Source organism: Notothenia rossii (genome assembly GCF_949606895.1).
Source record: "Notothenia rossii genome assembly, chromosome: 2".
In the NCBI taxonomy this organism is placed as follows: domain Eukaryota; kingdom Metazoa; phylum Chordata; class Actinopteri; order Perciformes; family Nototheniidae; genus Notothenia; species Notothenia rossii.
In genome coordinates, this window is record NC_136904.1 from 70584723 (window position 1) to 70602364 (window position 17642).

The 17642-nt window shown below is 42.8% G+C and overlaps 1 protein-coding gene and 1 long non-coding RNA gene across 2 annotated transcripts in view; one reads left to right on the plus strand and one right to left on the minus strand.

Moving 5' to 3' along the window:
• The window catches only part of pth2ra (parathyroid hormone 2 receptor a), a 206364-nt gene that overhangs the window by 135038 nt on the left and 53684 nt on the right, over positions 1 to 17642 (minus strand). The gene's annotated exons all lie outside the window — the stretch shown is intronic.
• LOC307029323 lies at positions 8477 to 11225 on the plus strand. Its single transcript, XR_013805285.1, has 3 exons — positions 8477 to 8678; positions 9511 to 9644; positions 10543 to 11225. It is a non-coding gene; the product is annotated as an uncharacterized lncRNA (long non-coding RNA).

A 17642-nucleotide genomic window follows, 5' to 3' on the forward strand; every position in this document is an offset into this window, starting at 1 on the left:
TTTTTCAGGGAATCATTAAACATATCTAATAAAAGGGGAGCTAACTGGGCCGAGAACTTTTTATAAAAATCTACAGGAAAACCATCCGGGCCTGGGGCCTTGTTATTTTGCATCTTCCCAAGACTGCCAGTTATCTCCTCTAGAGACAGAGGGTCGTCCAAGCTATCACGCGTGAGAGTATCAATATTAGAGATATCCAGAGTGTCAAAAAAATGCTCTATATTTGTATTGTCTATAGGGGGTTCAGATGTGTACAGCTTGGAGTAAAATGTGGTAAAGGCATCGTTTATTTCAGTAGGATTCGTAGTGAGGGAATGTGAGGAATCATAGACCTGAGTAATAAACTGAGAAACTGACTGGTGTTTAAGCTGCGATGCTAAGAGGCGACTAGCCTTATCACCGTATTCATAATACGTACCCCTTGTCCGTCTAAGAAGATACTCAGCCCTGCCAGTGGAAAGCAAATCAAATTTGGATTGAAGCTTACGCCTCTCAGCATACAATTCAGGAGTGGGAGAACTCGAGTACTGTCTGTCTAATTTACTAATAGCGTCAACCAAATCCCGCTGTTCTTTTGTCTTTTGTTTTCTAGAGTGAGCATTATACGAAATAATCTCTCCTCGCATCACTGCTTTAAAAGTTTCCCAAAGAAGGGAGGGGGAGGTGGATTCAGATTTATTATTATCAATAAAAAAGTCTATTTGCTTTGAAGTATGCTCACAAAATGTTTTGGTAGCTAACAGGCCTGTATTAAATCTCCAGGGCCCACACCTTGGACTAGGGGAGAGAGATAGCTCTAGAACAAGAGGAGCATGATCAGAGATGACAATAGCAGAGTATTCAGTCAGTCCAACAGAAGACAGAAGGGCTTTATCTACAAAAAAATAATCAATGCGTGAGTAAACACGGTGAACTAGTATTTTCGGTTCTTTGAGAGGGTAAAAATAAGTCCCATGATAAAGTGGGAGAAAAATATATTTATGAAAACATTAAGTCAAATCTGTATTCCTATTTACAAATCACTTCATACTGTTTAATTTATTATGGTTATTGAATACAATTATATAAAAATAATCTCTGCATTGTTTAGTTAGTTCTAAGTGGTGCAGTTTGAGAATGTACAATTGGCCCAGTCTCCTCTGATGTTACACTGCAACCTGCCTGATACCTGCCTATGTAGAAAAGCGCTAGGCCTTAAATATAATGATAATAGGCTAATAATAATAGCTTATAATAATAAGTAATAATTAATTATTCGCTTTTCTACAACTCAAAGACGCTTGCACGCTTACACATGTCCTTATGCATGTGTATTACATGCTGCATCTGCCCAGCTGCTCACTGTTTGTAAAAGTAAATAAATAGTATTTTCATTTAAATAATGTAGTTTCTATACCCTGCTTCATAAACAACACTGACATCCCTGTGCTCCTCCGAGTCTGGGGGTCCGGGGATGTGAGGACAGCGCGAGGACACAGGGAGGCTGCTTCACTTCATAAAGGAAATGGCGGTCAATATTAACAACACATGAGCTAAAACGCTTAATAACCTTCATTACGTGTCAGATAAAGAACATAAGAAAGTTTGAAAAAGATGAGGCTGTTAAACGGGCAGCGGATCCGCTGTGTGTAGAAAGAGAGAGAGACGCTGAGCTGCACCATGCAGCGAACAGCTGATCCGGAGCATAGAGAGAGAGCTGTGGTCCGCGGGGCTCGGCCTCGCCTCCTATCCTCACAACTCTTATTAATCCCGGTACCGGACAATTGTTATTTGTTCCTACTCGGAACAGAGTTTTGCTTCCCAACCCTGCCACTGTGCTACACTTCCAGCGCTGCCCCGCCCAGCCCCCGTCTGTACAGAAAAAGGCGAGATGCATTTCCTTAGGAATCGACAAGCAGAACCGAAACTAACATTTCTAAACGAACAATGGCGGACACTGACAATTTGCGAATGAGTTCTGCCTTTTGTAAACTGAATTTATCAATAAATCAGGGCGAAAAACGTCACTTGTCCGCCGGACAAGTCAATTGAAATATCTACTTGTCCGATATTGTAAATAACACGTCCCGGACGGTGGGACGTGTACTTTTTCGCACACTGTATAGCCTTCTTTTCTAGAAGCGAGAGGATCTCTCTTTCTAAAATGTGGGCTGACTCCCCTCGGGCCTGTGAATACAGAACGCCCGAGAAGCGAGGGGGGGTGACAGCGAATTGGAGTCTGTAGCCCCGTGTAACTGTCTTGAACACCCAAGCAGACGTTGTGAGCATCTTCCACTGTTCGCTCCTTAGAGCGAGCGGAGATGTCACGTCTTTTGCACTCTGAGTCTCTATTTGTTGTGTTATGGGGCCCTCTAGTGTCTGAACACGGTGGTACCCCGATTTGACAGTCCCCACCGACACTGCGCATGCGCGTGACGGAGGTGCCTTCACAACCCCAGCCGGCACTGCGCCTGCACGTGACGGTGGTGGCCTCACAGCCCCAGTCGTTACTGCGCATGCGCGTGGCGGCGGTGCCTTCACAGACCCGTTCATTGTCCCTCTTTTGAGAGAGGCCGTAGCTGCTCTCAAAAGGGGAACAAATGGTGGGCTGTTTATTGGTTTTATTGTTTTTTCTTTCATTTTTTTGAGCTGCGCCCTCGGCCCTCGGCCTGGATGCGTCAGCGGAAAATGCTTTATCCGAGAAAACAGAACAATATTGTGACATGTGTTTTGGTGCACTTGAGGATGGCGTTGAGGCATCTCTCGAGGCAGCGGGAACACATCTGGAGCTGGGGAACCTTCCAGCTCCGTCACCGAGGGAAGAAGAGGAGGCTGTCAGGCCGCCCGCTTCTTCTTCCTCGACTGCTGGCCGAAATTCTGGTTTGGCTGCGCCTGGGCTGCAGCCGGAACCAGAGATTTTCTGGGCCAACTCGCCCTCGTCTCCTGCCTGGGCTGGGGACTCGGGGCGGGCTGTGACCTCTGCTGTTTTGGTACTTTAAACCGAGCAGCTGAGGTAGCTTGGGCGAAGGACTGCCGCTGTGGAGGCAGCGGCTGGACCCTTCGAGGAAGACAGAGGTGGAGGGCCTCGTCTTCCTTCTTCTTGGACTCGCATCTCTTCTGCATAGAAGCGAGCGCAGATCCAAAAATCCCCTCGGGAACGATGGGCATGTCCAGCACATCCTCTCTTTCCCGGTCTGGGAGGTTGGTGAGGTTGAGCCATCTAGCTCTTTCCTGCACCACCATCATTCCCATTGCCTTGCCCGTGGCCTGGATGGCGCAGCGTTGAACGCGGAGACAGATGTCCGTGATCGCGGCTATCTCGTCCAGTACTGCTGGTCCAGGATTACTTGACATTTCCTCGCAGAGCTCTGCTTGGTAAGCGGTTAGCAGCGAGGAAATGTTCAAAGCCCTGGCGGACAATGCTGCGGCTCTGTAAGACCGTTCAGTCATGGTTGACTGGAACCGGTCCGCCTTTGCCAGCAGCGTGGGGTTCCTGCTCGGTGTAGTCGCCATCCTCGGGAGGAGGTGAGCTGCCACCAGCGGTTCCATCGGCGGTATGCGGAGCAGGCAGAGCCTCTCCATACCGTCGCAGTCTAGGGAGGAGGCACCCTGAATTGGGGCCTTGTTGCAGAAGGGCCAGTCTCTCCACGAGACGGACACCTCCTCCAACATCTCCGGGAAGACCGGCAGGAGTTGCCTCTTTGTCCTCGTTGCTTGGGGCACATTTTTTCCCTCGTAACGGGACCTGGAGGTTTCCTTGACCATTTCGGGCCATGGGATGTCTAGTCTGGCTGTGGCACGCTGACACACAGCCTGCAGGTCCATACTCAGACAGGGCGAAGTTGGTGTTCTATCGCCCGGGAGAGCAGCCATCACTCCCGGCGTTGCAGCCTGAGCCGATGACATGAAGACATTGTCTTCCTGCTCATCAGAGTCGGACAGGAGGAGTCCAGAGGCATCCTCTTCGTCCTCTGTATAGTCCAACTCCAGGACATCTTCTGCGGGCGAGACCATGGTGAGGTCCAGCCGGGAGCCCCAGCTTGGTATAGCGTGGGGCCCCGCTCGCACGTCCCTCACTGCCACCGAGTCCCAGCCTGACACGGCGCGGGACTCCGGTTCTGCAGCTGCCACTACTGATGAGCACCAGACCGACACAGTGCAGGGCTCCATCTCTGTGGCGGACGCCCTCGTGTCCTGATTTCCATCCGGTAAATCAGAGGACATGAGGGAGTCCTGACCCGACAAGCTAGCTTGGCGAGCTAGCCGTCGGCGGAGGCTCTTCACGGGGAAACGGGCACAATGCCCACATGAGCCGGGGTTGTCGATAGCCTCCTGGGCATGTTGCAGCCCGAGGCAGGACGAGCAGACCTGGTGTGCGTCTGTGTCCGAAATCTTCAACCCGCAGCCGCAGAGCCGAGCCTCCCTGGCTCCTCTGGTGTGAGAGAGAGACGTGTCCATCTTGTTAGCCATTATGGCGACGTGGGAAGGAGGCGCTCGTAGCAGGTGCGTTGTCGAGAAAAAAATCCTCTCCAACCTGTCGTTAATCCGGAGAAAAGACGATATTAACTGGTGTGTTAATATTCTTTCTTAGTTCTATTCTTCTCTGGTGTGAGAAGAAAGAAAAAAACGTCCTCGCTATCGTGGTGTCGGTAGCGAGGAAGGTAAGCTAGCAACAGGTGTGTTGCTAGCTTGAATCAAAACCTTACCTTTTCGATTTCCGGAGAAAAAAGAAAAAAGGTGAGGTCGAGTGTGGTACTAACTGGTATGTTAGCACCGACAGTCTACTTGCAGAAGTATATATAAAAGTAGCCGGCGAGCGCCCGTCGACCGAAGTTAGCTTGGTTAGCTTGGTTCTGCCTGTGGACTGTGTGAGCTAGCCCGGCTACCAATATAGAGATGTGCTCTGAAGCGAAAAGAGGTGTTTGAATGACGCATGCGTCGTAGCGCAAGCTACTTATAGGAGGTGGATTCCCTGACGTTGACGTCAAGATCACCTGCCAATCAGGATAAGCGTAATGAGATTGATGCTTCTGTTTGCTCCGCGGATGAGGCGCATCCCATAGTAAGATCTCGAAAGGAGTGTTACGAATGAGAACTCAGCGCACCGTGCTGTGAAGTGGTAATGTATTTCAAAGGTTCTGGATTTGTTTACAAATCTAGAAACTAAATACAAAACTAGGACGATATGAAGATCTGATGTCAAAAATAATTGTGATAAATGAGACAGAACTGGCCTGTCTGTGAGCTCATTTTATGTTGGTTTGGTTCTTCTGATAAAGGTGTTAATATCTAAATAATATACCACCATATGCTATTGTCATTAGTTGCGTCCCTGTTCTTCAAGCTAAGGCATTGCTAAATTAACAAACTTTTGGCTTAGAGAGTGGTAACATGAGACCGATTTGTATATGTAAATATAAATATATTTTAATTTTATAATTTATTTTAAATATTAACAATATAATAAAATAAATGGAAATATATACACCGGCAAATATTTAAATAAATACTTTGTGTGTGTGTGTATAGCTAATGCTTTATCTGCTTAATGTTATTTTCATAAGAAAGTCCATGATTATAAGTATGCAGTATCATAACTACATCTTTGATGTTTATAAAAAACCAAACCGTTTGAAAATTGGTTGAAAATTGAGCAAGCTATGGTTATTTAAATAGTAAACCATAATGTTATGAATGAGAGCACTGCCTGTAGCAAGATGGCGGCCATGTGGCAACGTCAGTCTCCATTGGCCAGCAGCGCGGGCGAGTCATCTAGTGTTTATATATATCTATGGTTACGACGGTTACCTCTGTCACTAACCGATCTGCCCACATGATCTGCCCCCCTGCCCGATCTGTACTGCGCATGTGCGAGATGGTCTGCCATATTGGACAACTACATACGGCAACCCAAATGGGACACTTGACACAGTGGCCTTTGGCAAAGCAGAAAAAGAACACCCGACAATATTAATCTGAACGAGAGAGATTAGTTAGTTAGTTATTGTTATTACAACGTGACTTCATATTACAACATGACTTCTCTATTATTTAACAACTCTTTTTATTGGGTTCTTTTATTTTGGGTTAAGTAGATATAAGTGAGAAATGGATTTAACTTCTGTTAGACAGCTATCATACTGAATCAGTTGTCCCTCCCCCTGGTGCCAGGACCAACTGATCCATCTCTAGGCTCGGCCTGTCTGTCCCCCCATAAGTGTTATATTTTCACAGCTCAGTGTCAGTAAATATTGTGCGGTTAGTTTTGGACTACAAGATAGATGCAAGCCTGTACAGGTAGAGTTATTTAAAGCATAAATGAGTCGATTGGGTTCTGGAGGTGTGGTTACAGCAATTGTGCTTGGTTGGCGTGGCCTGGGCCTGGTGGTGGGGCCCAATGTGATATATTTTCATGGGGCCCAGAACTGTAGACTTTGCTGTAAGGAGTCAACACAATTGTTAGCATTAGACGGAAGTATAGAGGAGTGCCCAAATCAAATCACAATGCACATTAAAGAAGCAGCAAATAAAACTATATCAAAAATAACAACAGAGGGTAGGAAGAAAGTGGTGCCGTGGTGGAATGAGGAATGTAGCAGAGCTATTAAAGAACAATACAAGGTATTCAGTAACTACAGACCCATAGCATTAACATCACACTTGTGTAAATGGATGGAGAAGATGACATATGGACTATCACATGTCTTAGAACAAAGAGGGTTACTGAGTGATTTTCAGAGTGGTTTTCGCAAAGGAAGATCCACAATAGATGCTTTGGTTAGAGTGAGCAATGAGGTGGGAATACAGTGTAAAGACACTAAAAATGAAAGAGGTTATGGCAATAGTATATTTTGACATTGAAAAGGCTTATGACTCTATGTGGAGGGATGGGTTACTCATCAAATTAAGTGACAGGTAACAGTAACAGTGGCAGTAACAGGATCATGGCTCAGACAGGAAATTCAGAGTTCAAGTAGGGGCAGAGGTTTCGAAAGGGTTGAATATAGAAAATGGTATTCCCCAAGGGAGTTCAATCAGCCCGATATTATTTAACATTATGATAAATGACATATAATACATACATACATACTAAGTTGGACGGATGCATAAAATCTGCGTTGTATGCAGATGACGGGGACATATGGATAAGGGGAAGAAATGTTCCATATGTGTTTGAGAAGATAGGCAAAGCTATAAAGAAAGTGGAGAAGTGGTCATACAACTGGGGTTTCAAACTGTCAGCAAGCACATCTTGCTTCATGACATTTACAAATAAACGCAAGATGGAGACTGAGAAGCTTACATCATATGGAAAGCCGATGAATGAGGTCAATGAATTTAAATATCTGGGGCTATGTTTAGATAGTAAATGTACATGGAAAACCCATATTAAACATTTGGAAACAAAATCCCAAAAAGTTTTGAACCTATTAAGAGCGGTGGCAAGATGTGACTGGGGGGCAGACAAACAGGCACTAATTGACATCTATGGGGCAATTATGAGGACAACTCTGGATTACGGGTGTATAATATATGCAGCAGCAGCAAAAACGTCATTACTAAAAATGGATAGATTACAATATAGAGCGTTACGGTTGTGTATAGGTTCAATTAAGTCAATAATTATCACAAATACCTCAAAATATACACAGATGGTTCTAAGAACAAGGAAGAGTGTGTTGGAGTTGGTATATATATCCCAGACTTTAAAATATCGATTTCAAAAAGAGCGTCTGATCAATTATCAGTGTATACAGCAGAAATGCTGGCTGTAATAATAGGATTGCAGTGGGTTGAAGAGGTCAGACCAGATAGGGTGTTGATATGCACAGATTCATTATCCATTTTAAAAAGCATACAGTCAACAACAACTGTCAGAGAAGAATTACTCATAGAACTTAATCATAGCTTATTAAGTCTTCACAGAGGCGGTATAGATCTTCAGTTCTGCTGGGTGCCTGCACATGAGGGGGTGAAACTTGGGAACGAGTGTGCTGACAAATGAGCAAAACGTGCACTACAAAGGGAAATAACATTACCAGTTCAACTTGGAAAAGGAGAAGTAAGCACTAATTAAGAAAAAAGGGATGGAGATCTGGCAGAAAAGGTGGGAGAAAGACCAGAAAGACAGTTCAAAAGACAATCACAATTAATAAAGAAAGAAACGGAATGGAGGAAATCATGATAGCTAGACTCAGACTGGATCACACAGCATTGAATGTTACTCTATGTCATGGGGAAAAGTAACAGTAAGTAACAGTGACAAGTGTAGGAACTGTGGAGTTAAAGAAAATGTGGAACGTATCATTTTACACTGCAACATGTACAAAACAGAGAGGGAAAAACTAAGAGACAGGGTCAGAAAGGCAGGAAGGGAGTGGAGCCTGATGGGGATACTGGGAACAGAAGGTGAGGGGGTAAGAGCTATCGGGAAGGCCATTCTTATGTATTTGAGTGAAAAAGGATTGATTGGAATAATTTAAAACACCGTAAACACAGTGGTATAATTCCACAAGTGGTGATAGGATGATATGATGATACACACTCTTGTACAGTAGGGGGCGGTATGCACCTTAAAGTTGTTTGCAATCTACCCAAAAACCGAGAGAAGAAGAAGAAGAACGATTATACATCCATGGAACGACCAGACACATGGCAGCAACTTTCCCTATGCTTCATTTATTTCTCCTGTTCAACAGGTTAGTAGTGTGTACACAGATTATGTCATATTTCGATCTAAGAAGTGTGTTTGAAACTGTTTTATGTGTAGTTTAATGTCATTCTGTGAGCTACGCCACTAGCGTGTGGCTAATGGCGTCCGCTAGCTTCTTTAGCACAGGCTGTTGCTCCCTGAATAACGTAGGGCTCTACTTACCATGTGTATGACTCCCGTGCACTAGTTTGGCTTACATTTCAAGTTTATTCTGTTTGTATAAATATGTGAAATGCTGGTCTGAGGTCATAATTGTTAATATTATTTAAATGCTAAAGCGCTAATGCTATGCTAATATTGTGCCTGTACAACATAGCCATGTTAAAGTGAGTACAGTCAACCGGGTTGTGTGTGTTATTTGTTATCACTGTATTATATACTGTAAATGAAAAAGGCTTTAATCCTTCATGAAAGTCATATGGCATGTGGATTTATGTCCATTTTTGATTAGAGACAAATATGTCATACGGTTATTTTGATTTGCTAAATGTATTATTACATTCTCAGTTAGATTCAGGCCTCACTGAGGCGAAGTATTGAGGTAGAAAGCTGGTGAAGCCATTTCCTGCCGTCATTATATTCTGTTTGCACAGATAATAAACCTGGTTGGCAATAAGGAACTCGTTTTCATTCAACACAACGCAGAGATACATCTGGCGTCAATCCAGACCGGTTACACAAAGAATTATTAGATAAATAGAGAAAACAGATATAATTTGTAAGTGAATGTATTAATGTGTTTAATACATTCTGGCTAGAACGACCACACAAACGGCAGCAACTTTCCCTCTGCTTCATTCTTTTCTCCTGATCAACAGGCTTATTATCTGATTACCAGCTCTGCACAGCGGACTTGTAACACTAGCAGCAGTGGAGATGGAGCATCAGAACCTGGAGGCTTCTACTCTTCTGAAGAAGAAGAATACAGCAACAAGGATCCATTTGAAGATAGGTAAATGTAAATATTACAGTAATAGTGTACTTGCATTGTGTGGGTGCAAGGGTGTAAGGGTGTAACTTTGGTTTGAGAAGTGGGGGGGACACCAAACAGGGGTTCCTCCGCAATGAAACATTTTCTCAATTTAATTCCATTTCCTGCCTTTCTACAAATATATTAGGGACTATAGTGTTAACAAATCCAAGAAAAATGTGTAGTGTATATAATGAGTGTGCACACTTATCTAGTATCCTATCCATGTGTACCTGTTTTATTTGTGATGACCTCACATCCTCTAGGGAGGGTACTAGTATATATTTCAATCATCAAAAATCCATTAGAATATGCTCACAAGCAATAACACATATTTGATCAACTCCTCTCCTATCTTTATCTTACCTAGTCTGCATTATTTCTTTTTTATTTATGCATATTTTACTAATCACTCCCCTTTCAAACTGTGTTTTTTATTTGTGTACTGACCTATTGCACACAGTGGAATGATTTATTAACTCATTTTATATACAACTAATATTACATAGATGGAAATATTTGTTTACAACGATGACCAAACCGTTTGAGACCCACTGAGATAACTTAGACTAAAGTTTAAAATCTAATAGTCCTTTACCTCCCTGATCTGACGTTATCTCTCTCAGGCCCAGAGGAGACAGCTCTCCCTCTCCTTATTGTTGAAACCGCTTCTAATCTCCGTTAGCTCCGAGCTAGCACCAAATACTAACAACGTCTCTTTCTATCTCTCACACGCTCCTCCTCCTCCTCCTCCTCCTCCACCTCCTCGAGAGAGAGAATTTTATTTTGAGTTGTGCATTGTTATTTGTGCTTGAGAAACATTCCACTTGAACTTTATTTTAACAAACTTAGTAGTAATTTGTCTTATATTTTTTTTCAGATTTCACAGCTGCCTGGGCCTAGCAGCAACAAGAACCTCCATTTGTCCCTGCCCCCAGGTCAAGATCTACCGTGGCTCAAGGGCCTTCACCAGAGCCATCACCACCAAGGACCAGAGGACCATCATCACTACAGTGGCCTCCATCTCCATCTGCCACAAGATTAAGATACACCTCGGTACAAAGGCCTCCATCACAGCCATCACGATCAACCCAGCCAGCAAAGAAGTCTCGCCTAGCAGACGTACCTCCCACAAGGCCACCAGCATCAACCTGGGACAATCACACCTACCTCCCTCCGACACAGCCACCAGCAGCCCATGCACCATCACCTACACAGCAGCCAGACCCCCTGTCCTGGAAGACAGACAAAGACCATGACACTGCTTCCCCTGTCTTTACATTTATAATGAATAGTTGGTTGAAAAAGTTCTGATATTTTAAATATTGAGATTTTACAGTTTCTTATGTTTACATAAATTGTTGGTTGAAAAAAAAAGTTCTAATGCTCAATTTGTATTTGTACACATCACATGAACCTTGGTATGGAATATGAAGTCATGAATCAGTCCTGATGTAACTTTTCTGTGTTAAAAGTAGAGGGATGGAACTATTTTACACATGAATAACATTTCATTTCATCTCAGGGCTCGACATTAAGGGCTGCCCGATGGCCCTTGGCCATCTAGTATTTGGTTCGGGCAATGAAGCCTCACCTGCTGGTTGCCCGATCGGGCAATCTATTATGCCAGCAGCTCGCGGATCCAGTAATGAGTGACCCGACAGTAAAACTAAACATATCTATAACTAGTTTATGTAGTTTCAGAGGTAATTAAAATAGCTTGTGTGATATTCTAACCTGAAGTGTGTGTTTTGTCCGCTCACCGCTGCATGTGATCATGCAGTGCTGCGTGTCGACTCGTCAGCAGCAGCTGATCTCTCTCTCCCGTCAGATTAGACTTCACTCGCGTTTATGTCCATATTGATCAGATCTAGCTAGTTCTAGCTAATGATAGGACTACCTGCTTATTAAAAGACACCTAAACAATAAGTGTCGCTATGCAACTGGGTGAGGCCAAAAAGTATAGCGCAGCATTATGCATTTGTTTACATGCCCACCGGAACCCCAAGGCATTACCAACAGATCAACGCACAATCAACCCATACAGGACATCTCTTTCTCCACATTAAGTGTTAGACATTAGAATTGACTATTCTTGTCTGTCACATACTCTTCTTGTCTGTCACATAAGTGGCGCAACTGAAGCGGTATTGTGCTAAAGGGAAATTATTATGACCGAAGAGATTTAGATTTGCCGGCCAACGGGAACGCTGACGTCGCCATTTTGTATGCTTCGCGGATGCGCTCGGCTCCTCTCGACTGCTGCTCGGGTCTGCTCGGTCAGCTTCCGGATGAGGAGGCATTCGTTCGACCAACTTACAGTAGATAACATTACAAACATTTTTAACAGGGGCCATAATAGTGTAAATAATGTTTGTTTTGGCAGTTACAACTGAATGTAATGTTTTCTACTTTTTTACATCTGGGAAGGCATTTGCCTTCATCAGATGGAAAGTGTCTTGACCAACAACTTAATTATTTCTTATAACTATGCAGGGCATGCGAGCGAGCAAACACAAACAAGAACAAACAAACAAGTGAAATGAAGAATAAAATTGAAATTGTACAATATAATATTGTGCTGTTTCATCTTATAATTCAGTCTAGAGAATGCACCAGACAGCATCTAAGACCTGCAAAAATCTAAATGTTCTAGGGGGAGGCCCCCCAAACCCTTCGTGGCATTTCGTCCGCACGCATTTTTCAGGGCAATCTCTATTGGGCTCAGGGCCATCTGTAAATTAGCTTAGATGGCCCACAGGGCCATCTCCCAAAATCCTTAATGTCATGCACTGCATCTATATAGGCCTATAGTGTAATTCATATAATTATTTCACTACTTTTATAAACCAAATCTAAAACGCCCCAAAAAATAGATGAGATGAGTAAATGTGTTTTCACAAGAGTTTTGAGGTTTTCAAAAAATCGGATTTCTAATTTTCAGCTAAGTATCTCATAAGACAGTGCTCTAAGGTGAGTGACTTGCATCTCTAGCAAGACCAGAGAGTGTCCTGAATATTTTGATAATGAACATATGGGGTGCCACGTTATAAGAAGTACATTTAAAAAGGTGATTTAAGGAGACGTCTACATATCGAGAAAATATCCTTATACTTCAGAGGGTTAAGGAAAAGTGTAAGGCAATTGTATTTTTTATATATATATTTTATATTGTTTGATTTATTGATTATATTCAAAGGAAAATTAATACTTGGTCCCCTGAATCTGGAATAATATACAATTTACAGCGAAGCCTAAACATTTCAGGAACTTTTCATCGACAGATTGCTTTGGTCTTGCTTTACTCTTCACTGATTGGTTACAGACACTTTAAACTTAGTGGCTATGGAAATCAGAAGGAGGGGCTCATTATCATATTAAAAAACGCGCATTTTTCGCGAGAATATACGCGCGTTTCTCAAGAACGCGCGAAAAATGCACTTTTTTTTAAAAAACGCTCGTTTTAAACTGGCAAATGGTGGCACTTTAGGCTTTCCATAGCCCACGGAGGCGGAGCAGCCGCAGCCGTCTTCTTTGCCCCAAACACCGTCACCCATCGGCGGTCCGCAAGTGCCAGAGGAACTCGGCAAAACAGAGCCTGCCCAGGTATATTTAAAAAAGTACCCAACTCGCCTGTACAGTGGGGTAAGGCGCTCATTTTGCAGCTCATGGTTTCAAAACAGAGATTGGCTGGAATATTCATGTAAAAAAGATGCCATCTTCTGTTATGCATGTAGACATTTCGGTTCAAGTAAGTCAGATGCCTTCACCACAACTGGCTACAACAACTGGCGCCATGCTCTTGTATGTGGTAAGGGACTGGGAAGGCATGAATCAAGCAAAGAGCACATGAAGTCAGTCACTTTGTGGAAGGAGAGGCGTGCAAGAAGTGAGACTGGTACAGAGGTTTCCACTCTTGTAAATGCAGCACAACGGGAGAAAACAAAAAGTAAATCTGTTTACAGTTCTGTTTCATATGGGTGTTGAGATGTATTAATAGATCTCTTCATTTTGTCTCTCAAAGTTCACAAGATTGATGCTTTTAACTTCAATATTTAAAAAAAATATCTTCCCGGGGGAGCATGCCCCGGGACCCCCCTAGAGGGTGTTAGGTCCACTCCCGACTTATAAAAATAGCACCAGTGTTTCCCCTATATACAAATAGTGGCGGCGCAGCGCCGCTGCTGAAATATGAGCGGCGCTGCTAGGGTGCGCCAGCCAGGTACCAAAAAAAAAAAAAAAAAAAAATTGTCTGTTATGTGGATTTGTAGTATTTGTGTTACTGTATGTTCAATAAAGGTGTATTTTTGCTAAATCTTGAGACTAGGATTGTAGGATGTACTAGGTAGGGCCAATTTCTGGCATAGGCGACACAGGCGGTCGCCTAGGGTGCCAGATCTGGGGGGCGCTGCGCTGGTAGCTCTGGGAGGGAAAAAACATTTTTGACCGTTGTCGCTCATCCAAATTTTCGACCTTGATGTAACAACATTCATAATTAAGTAAATGTAACACCCTTTTCACCCCGGTTACACGTTTAATTTGCCCTGTACGGTGGGCGCTGTAAGTGATGAAAGTGGGTGATGTTGGCTTATCTGGCACCCGCAGCTCACAGCCAAAGTGCGAGCGTGGTAGCGAGAGAGCGAGCAAGGGAGAGGGCGCACCAGTACCGGCGCTGTTGTTATTAGAATCTGGAGTTAGCTGCGCTAACGGATATAAGAAGTACCGTAATTTTCGGACTATAAGCCGCGCCTTTTTTCCCATTTTTCGACGCTGCGGCTTATATAACGGTGCGGCTAATCTATGGATTTTTACAGCTAACGGCCACTAGGGGACCTACTAAATCTATGGATTTTACAGGTTACAGTCCACCACCTTTAACTCTATGGGCTCTATGGCCGGTCCGCGCCCCCCACCTTTAAGCGGCGGACTCCAGCAGGAAAAGCTGGAGGCCGGAAAAGAGTGAGACAGGTAGCGCGCAAAAGTAAAAGTGGAACCGAGTGTTACGAGAGACAGAACGAGAGCAAGACAGACAGACATTACGAGAGCGAGACAGTTTGTCCCCGTACCACTGGTTGAAAACCACTGCTGTAGATCACTGCCGGTTTAAGTTTGAAAGTTGAAAAGTTTGTGTGTCTGACACGCTATGTGATACAGTACATTTTACACAGCACAGTACATGTTCTGTAGCTACTATTGCACTAAATGGTAACACTTGAATACGTTATGCAAATATGCAACTTGTTTGTTGAAATGTTAATAAATGGGAGCTTCCTCAAACAGCCATCTCTTTCCCGACAATCCCCTCTGTGCACGCATCCTTACATATGGTAATTAAACATTAAAACACCTGCGGCTTATAGTCCAGTGCGGCTTATATATGTACACATCATTCAATTTAGCTGCTGCGGCTTATATTCAGGTGCGCCTTATAGTCCGAAAATTACGGTAGATGTTTCTACAACCAGGGTGGAGGAGAGCTCTCCTGTCAAACTGAGAGGCACAGTGACGTTAAGGACTCTCTGAGTGTTTAGATAGTTCACTTTAGTCTAAGTTATCTCAGTGGGTCTCAAACGTTTTGACCACAAATTATGTAAACACATATTTCCAAGGCACTCCTTTATAATTATTAGGATAAATAAGAACAGGTTTGAAATCATTCCAATGTATACTATAGGACAGTTAACCAAAAATATCGTTTAAAGTTGGAGAGATACAAAAATATGCATAAATAAATAAATGTTAACTAGGTAAAATACGATATGAATGAACAACAAAAATAAAATAAGCTACATTTATTTGTTATTGGCTATGGTAGGTTATTGGTTATGTTCATATACTTATTTGATTATTAAAATGTAAACCGATCTTTTTCATATGGGCGTTTTAGAGTTGTGCCCCCTAGATCAGGTCTCTAGTAATTGTGTGCTCAACATGCACCAGATTGAAGCATTTTACTGTAAAATGTTCAAAAAAATATCTTCCCGGGGGGGCATACCCCCGCACCCCCCAACAGGATGTGACGTCCACCACCCAATTCAAACATGTTCATACAATACTGAATACATTTGAAGCCATTTTGACGTCTATTACCTATGTCAATAAGTTTCTGTTTTTGCAGTGTATTTGTCTTTTGTAGAGATTTTTCATTTATTCTTTATATATAAAATGTCGCCTAAAATCTCACCTAGGGCAGCAAATTGTCTAGAACCGGCCCTGGTGCTAGGCCTCAATAGCCTTTCTTGTGCTGACACATAGAAACAAATTGGCGGGCGCACTTCGCACGCACTAAAAAATTCCACGCGCTCCGCGCTCACATTATGCTGAGGCTGAGCCCACGTGCCTTAGCACCGCTGCTATGACTCCATCCTAGGGGAAACACTGAGCACTATACCACTGCACCCTCTCTAATCTCAGATGCACCCTGAGTCATTTTGTTCTGGAACCAGGCCTGTAGTGACTTATCATTGGAATTATGGGTTATAATAGAATATCGTTATTATTGGGGGAAATAATAAATAAAAAATAAATAAAACGTGGAAAACGTGAAAAATAAATAAAACGTGGCCACGTTTTATTTATTTTTCTCTCAATGAACCCTCCAGGGCTCCGTATTATCTGCTGAGAAAAAAATATATTTATTATCAGAATATCAGAATAAAGAAAACACTATTAACCAGAACTATGTGTCATTATCTTATTGAAGACCAACCAAAGAAAAAGTTCAAGACTTATTCCACATTATCTTAAAATAATACTGTATATAATTGATCATTAGAATTATTGTAGAATAATGACCAATAATAACCTCCATCAGGTTTGTGATTCAATTCAATCTGAGAACACAAACACATGCTTCACTCAGCCATGGTATTTTTCTCTGTAACTGTGTTTCATTTTCTATTTCAGAAGAAGATGATGTCTCATTAAATGTTCAGACGAGAAACAGGGGCCACAGAATTCTAATGAATGACGTGATAACTATTATGCTTAATAGACGGAGACACAACAAGATAATGATTAACAGCCAGAATCGCTCAAGGCTTTGATCCAATCATTCCTAACATTTCATTCAATTTGCAGTTTATTAGCATCCTATTCCTGTTGAGCTTACAGTCACCTTTTTTGTTTGGAATTCTTTGATTCTGTTTTTTAATCCTGTGGTGCTAAAGAAATTGTCCACATTGCTGACAGGGCAGGACATGGCATTCATTCAAACGACAAGCATTGGTGATGAGCCTGCCGTTTTATTTATTTCCCCCAGTATCACATGCTTTAATCAGGTTCGGTTATAAGAAGACATTCGAGTGGGTGGCACCTCACTTTGCGAAAATTATTGTCAAAATGTGCCAATTTGGGTGAAAAAGCACCCCTGTTCACCTCCTCTTTGAAAGGTCTGTCAGTGTGTACATCCCTGTTGAGGATGATTCTCTAATTATGTTGCCTAGACTGTAGCACAACAAGCACGTGGGCAGAGCCTGTCTAATGACTCAGTGATGAAATAATGCTTTCAGTGCGTTACTGTACTTTAAGTTATTGTAAATTGTAATCCCTGCAATGATGCTGTATGATGTCCTTTTTGTTGTTCTGTTGTTTTATGTATCATGTGGAACCTACTTGAGCATGGTCTCCCTTGAAAAAGAGATCAATGATCTCAAGGGATACACCTGGGTAAATAAAGGCTTGAAATGAGTGCGGAAACCTTACACTCGCACTGTGGATGGCGCCATGCAGTTGCCAAATTGACATTTGTGGGCCAACATGAAATGGGGGAATATGATTCCAAAAAATAAACCTCTTTACAAGCTTATGTAAGCAATGTATTGATAGAGAGGGTGAACAGGAGAGAAAAAAGAAAATGTACTCGTTAAAAACCTTGTGAATCCAGAATAAAAAGAGATCAGAAGAGTGCACATCATCCACGCTCATGAGAAAACACTTTGAATAGGCTCTGATTATTGTATTATATTGTATTATATCACA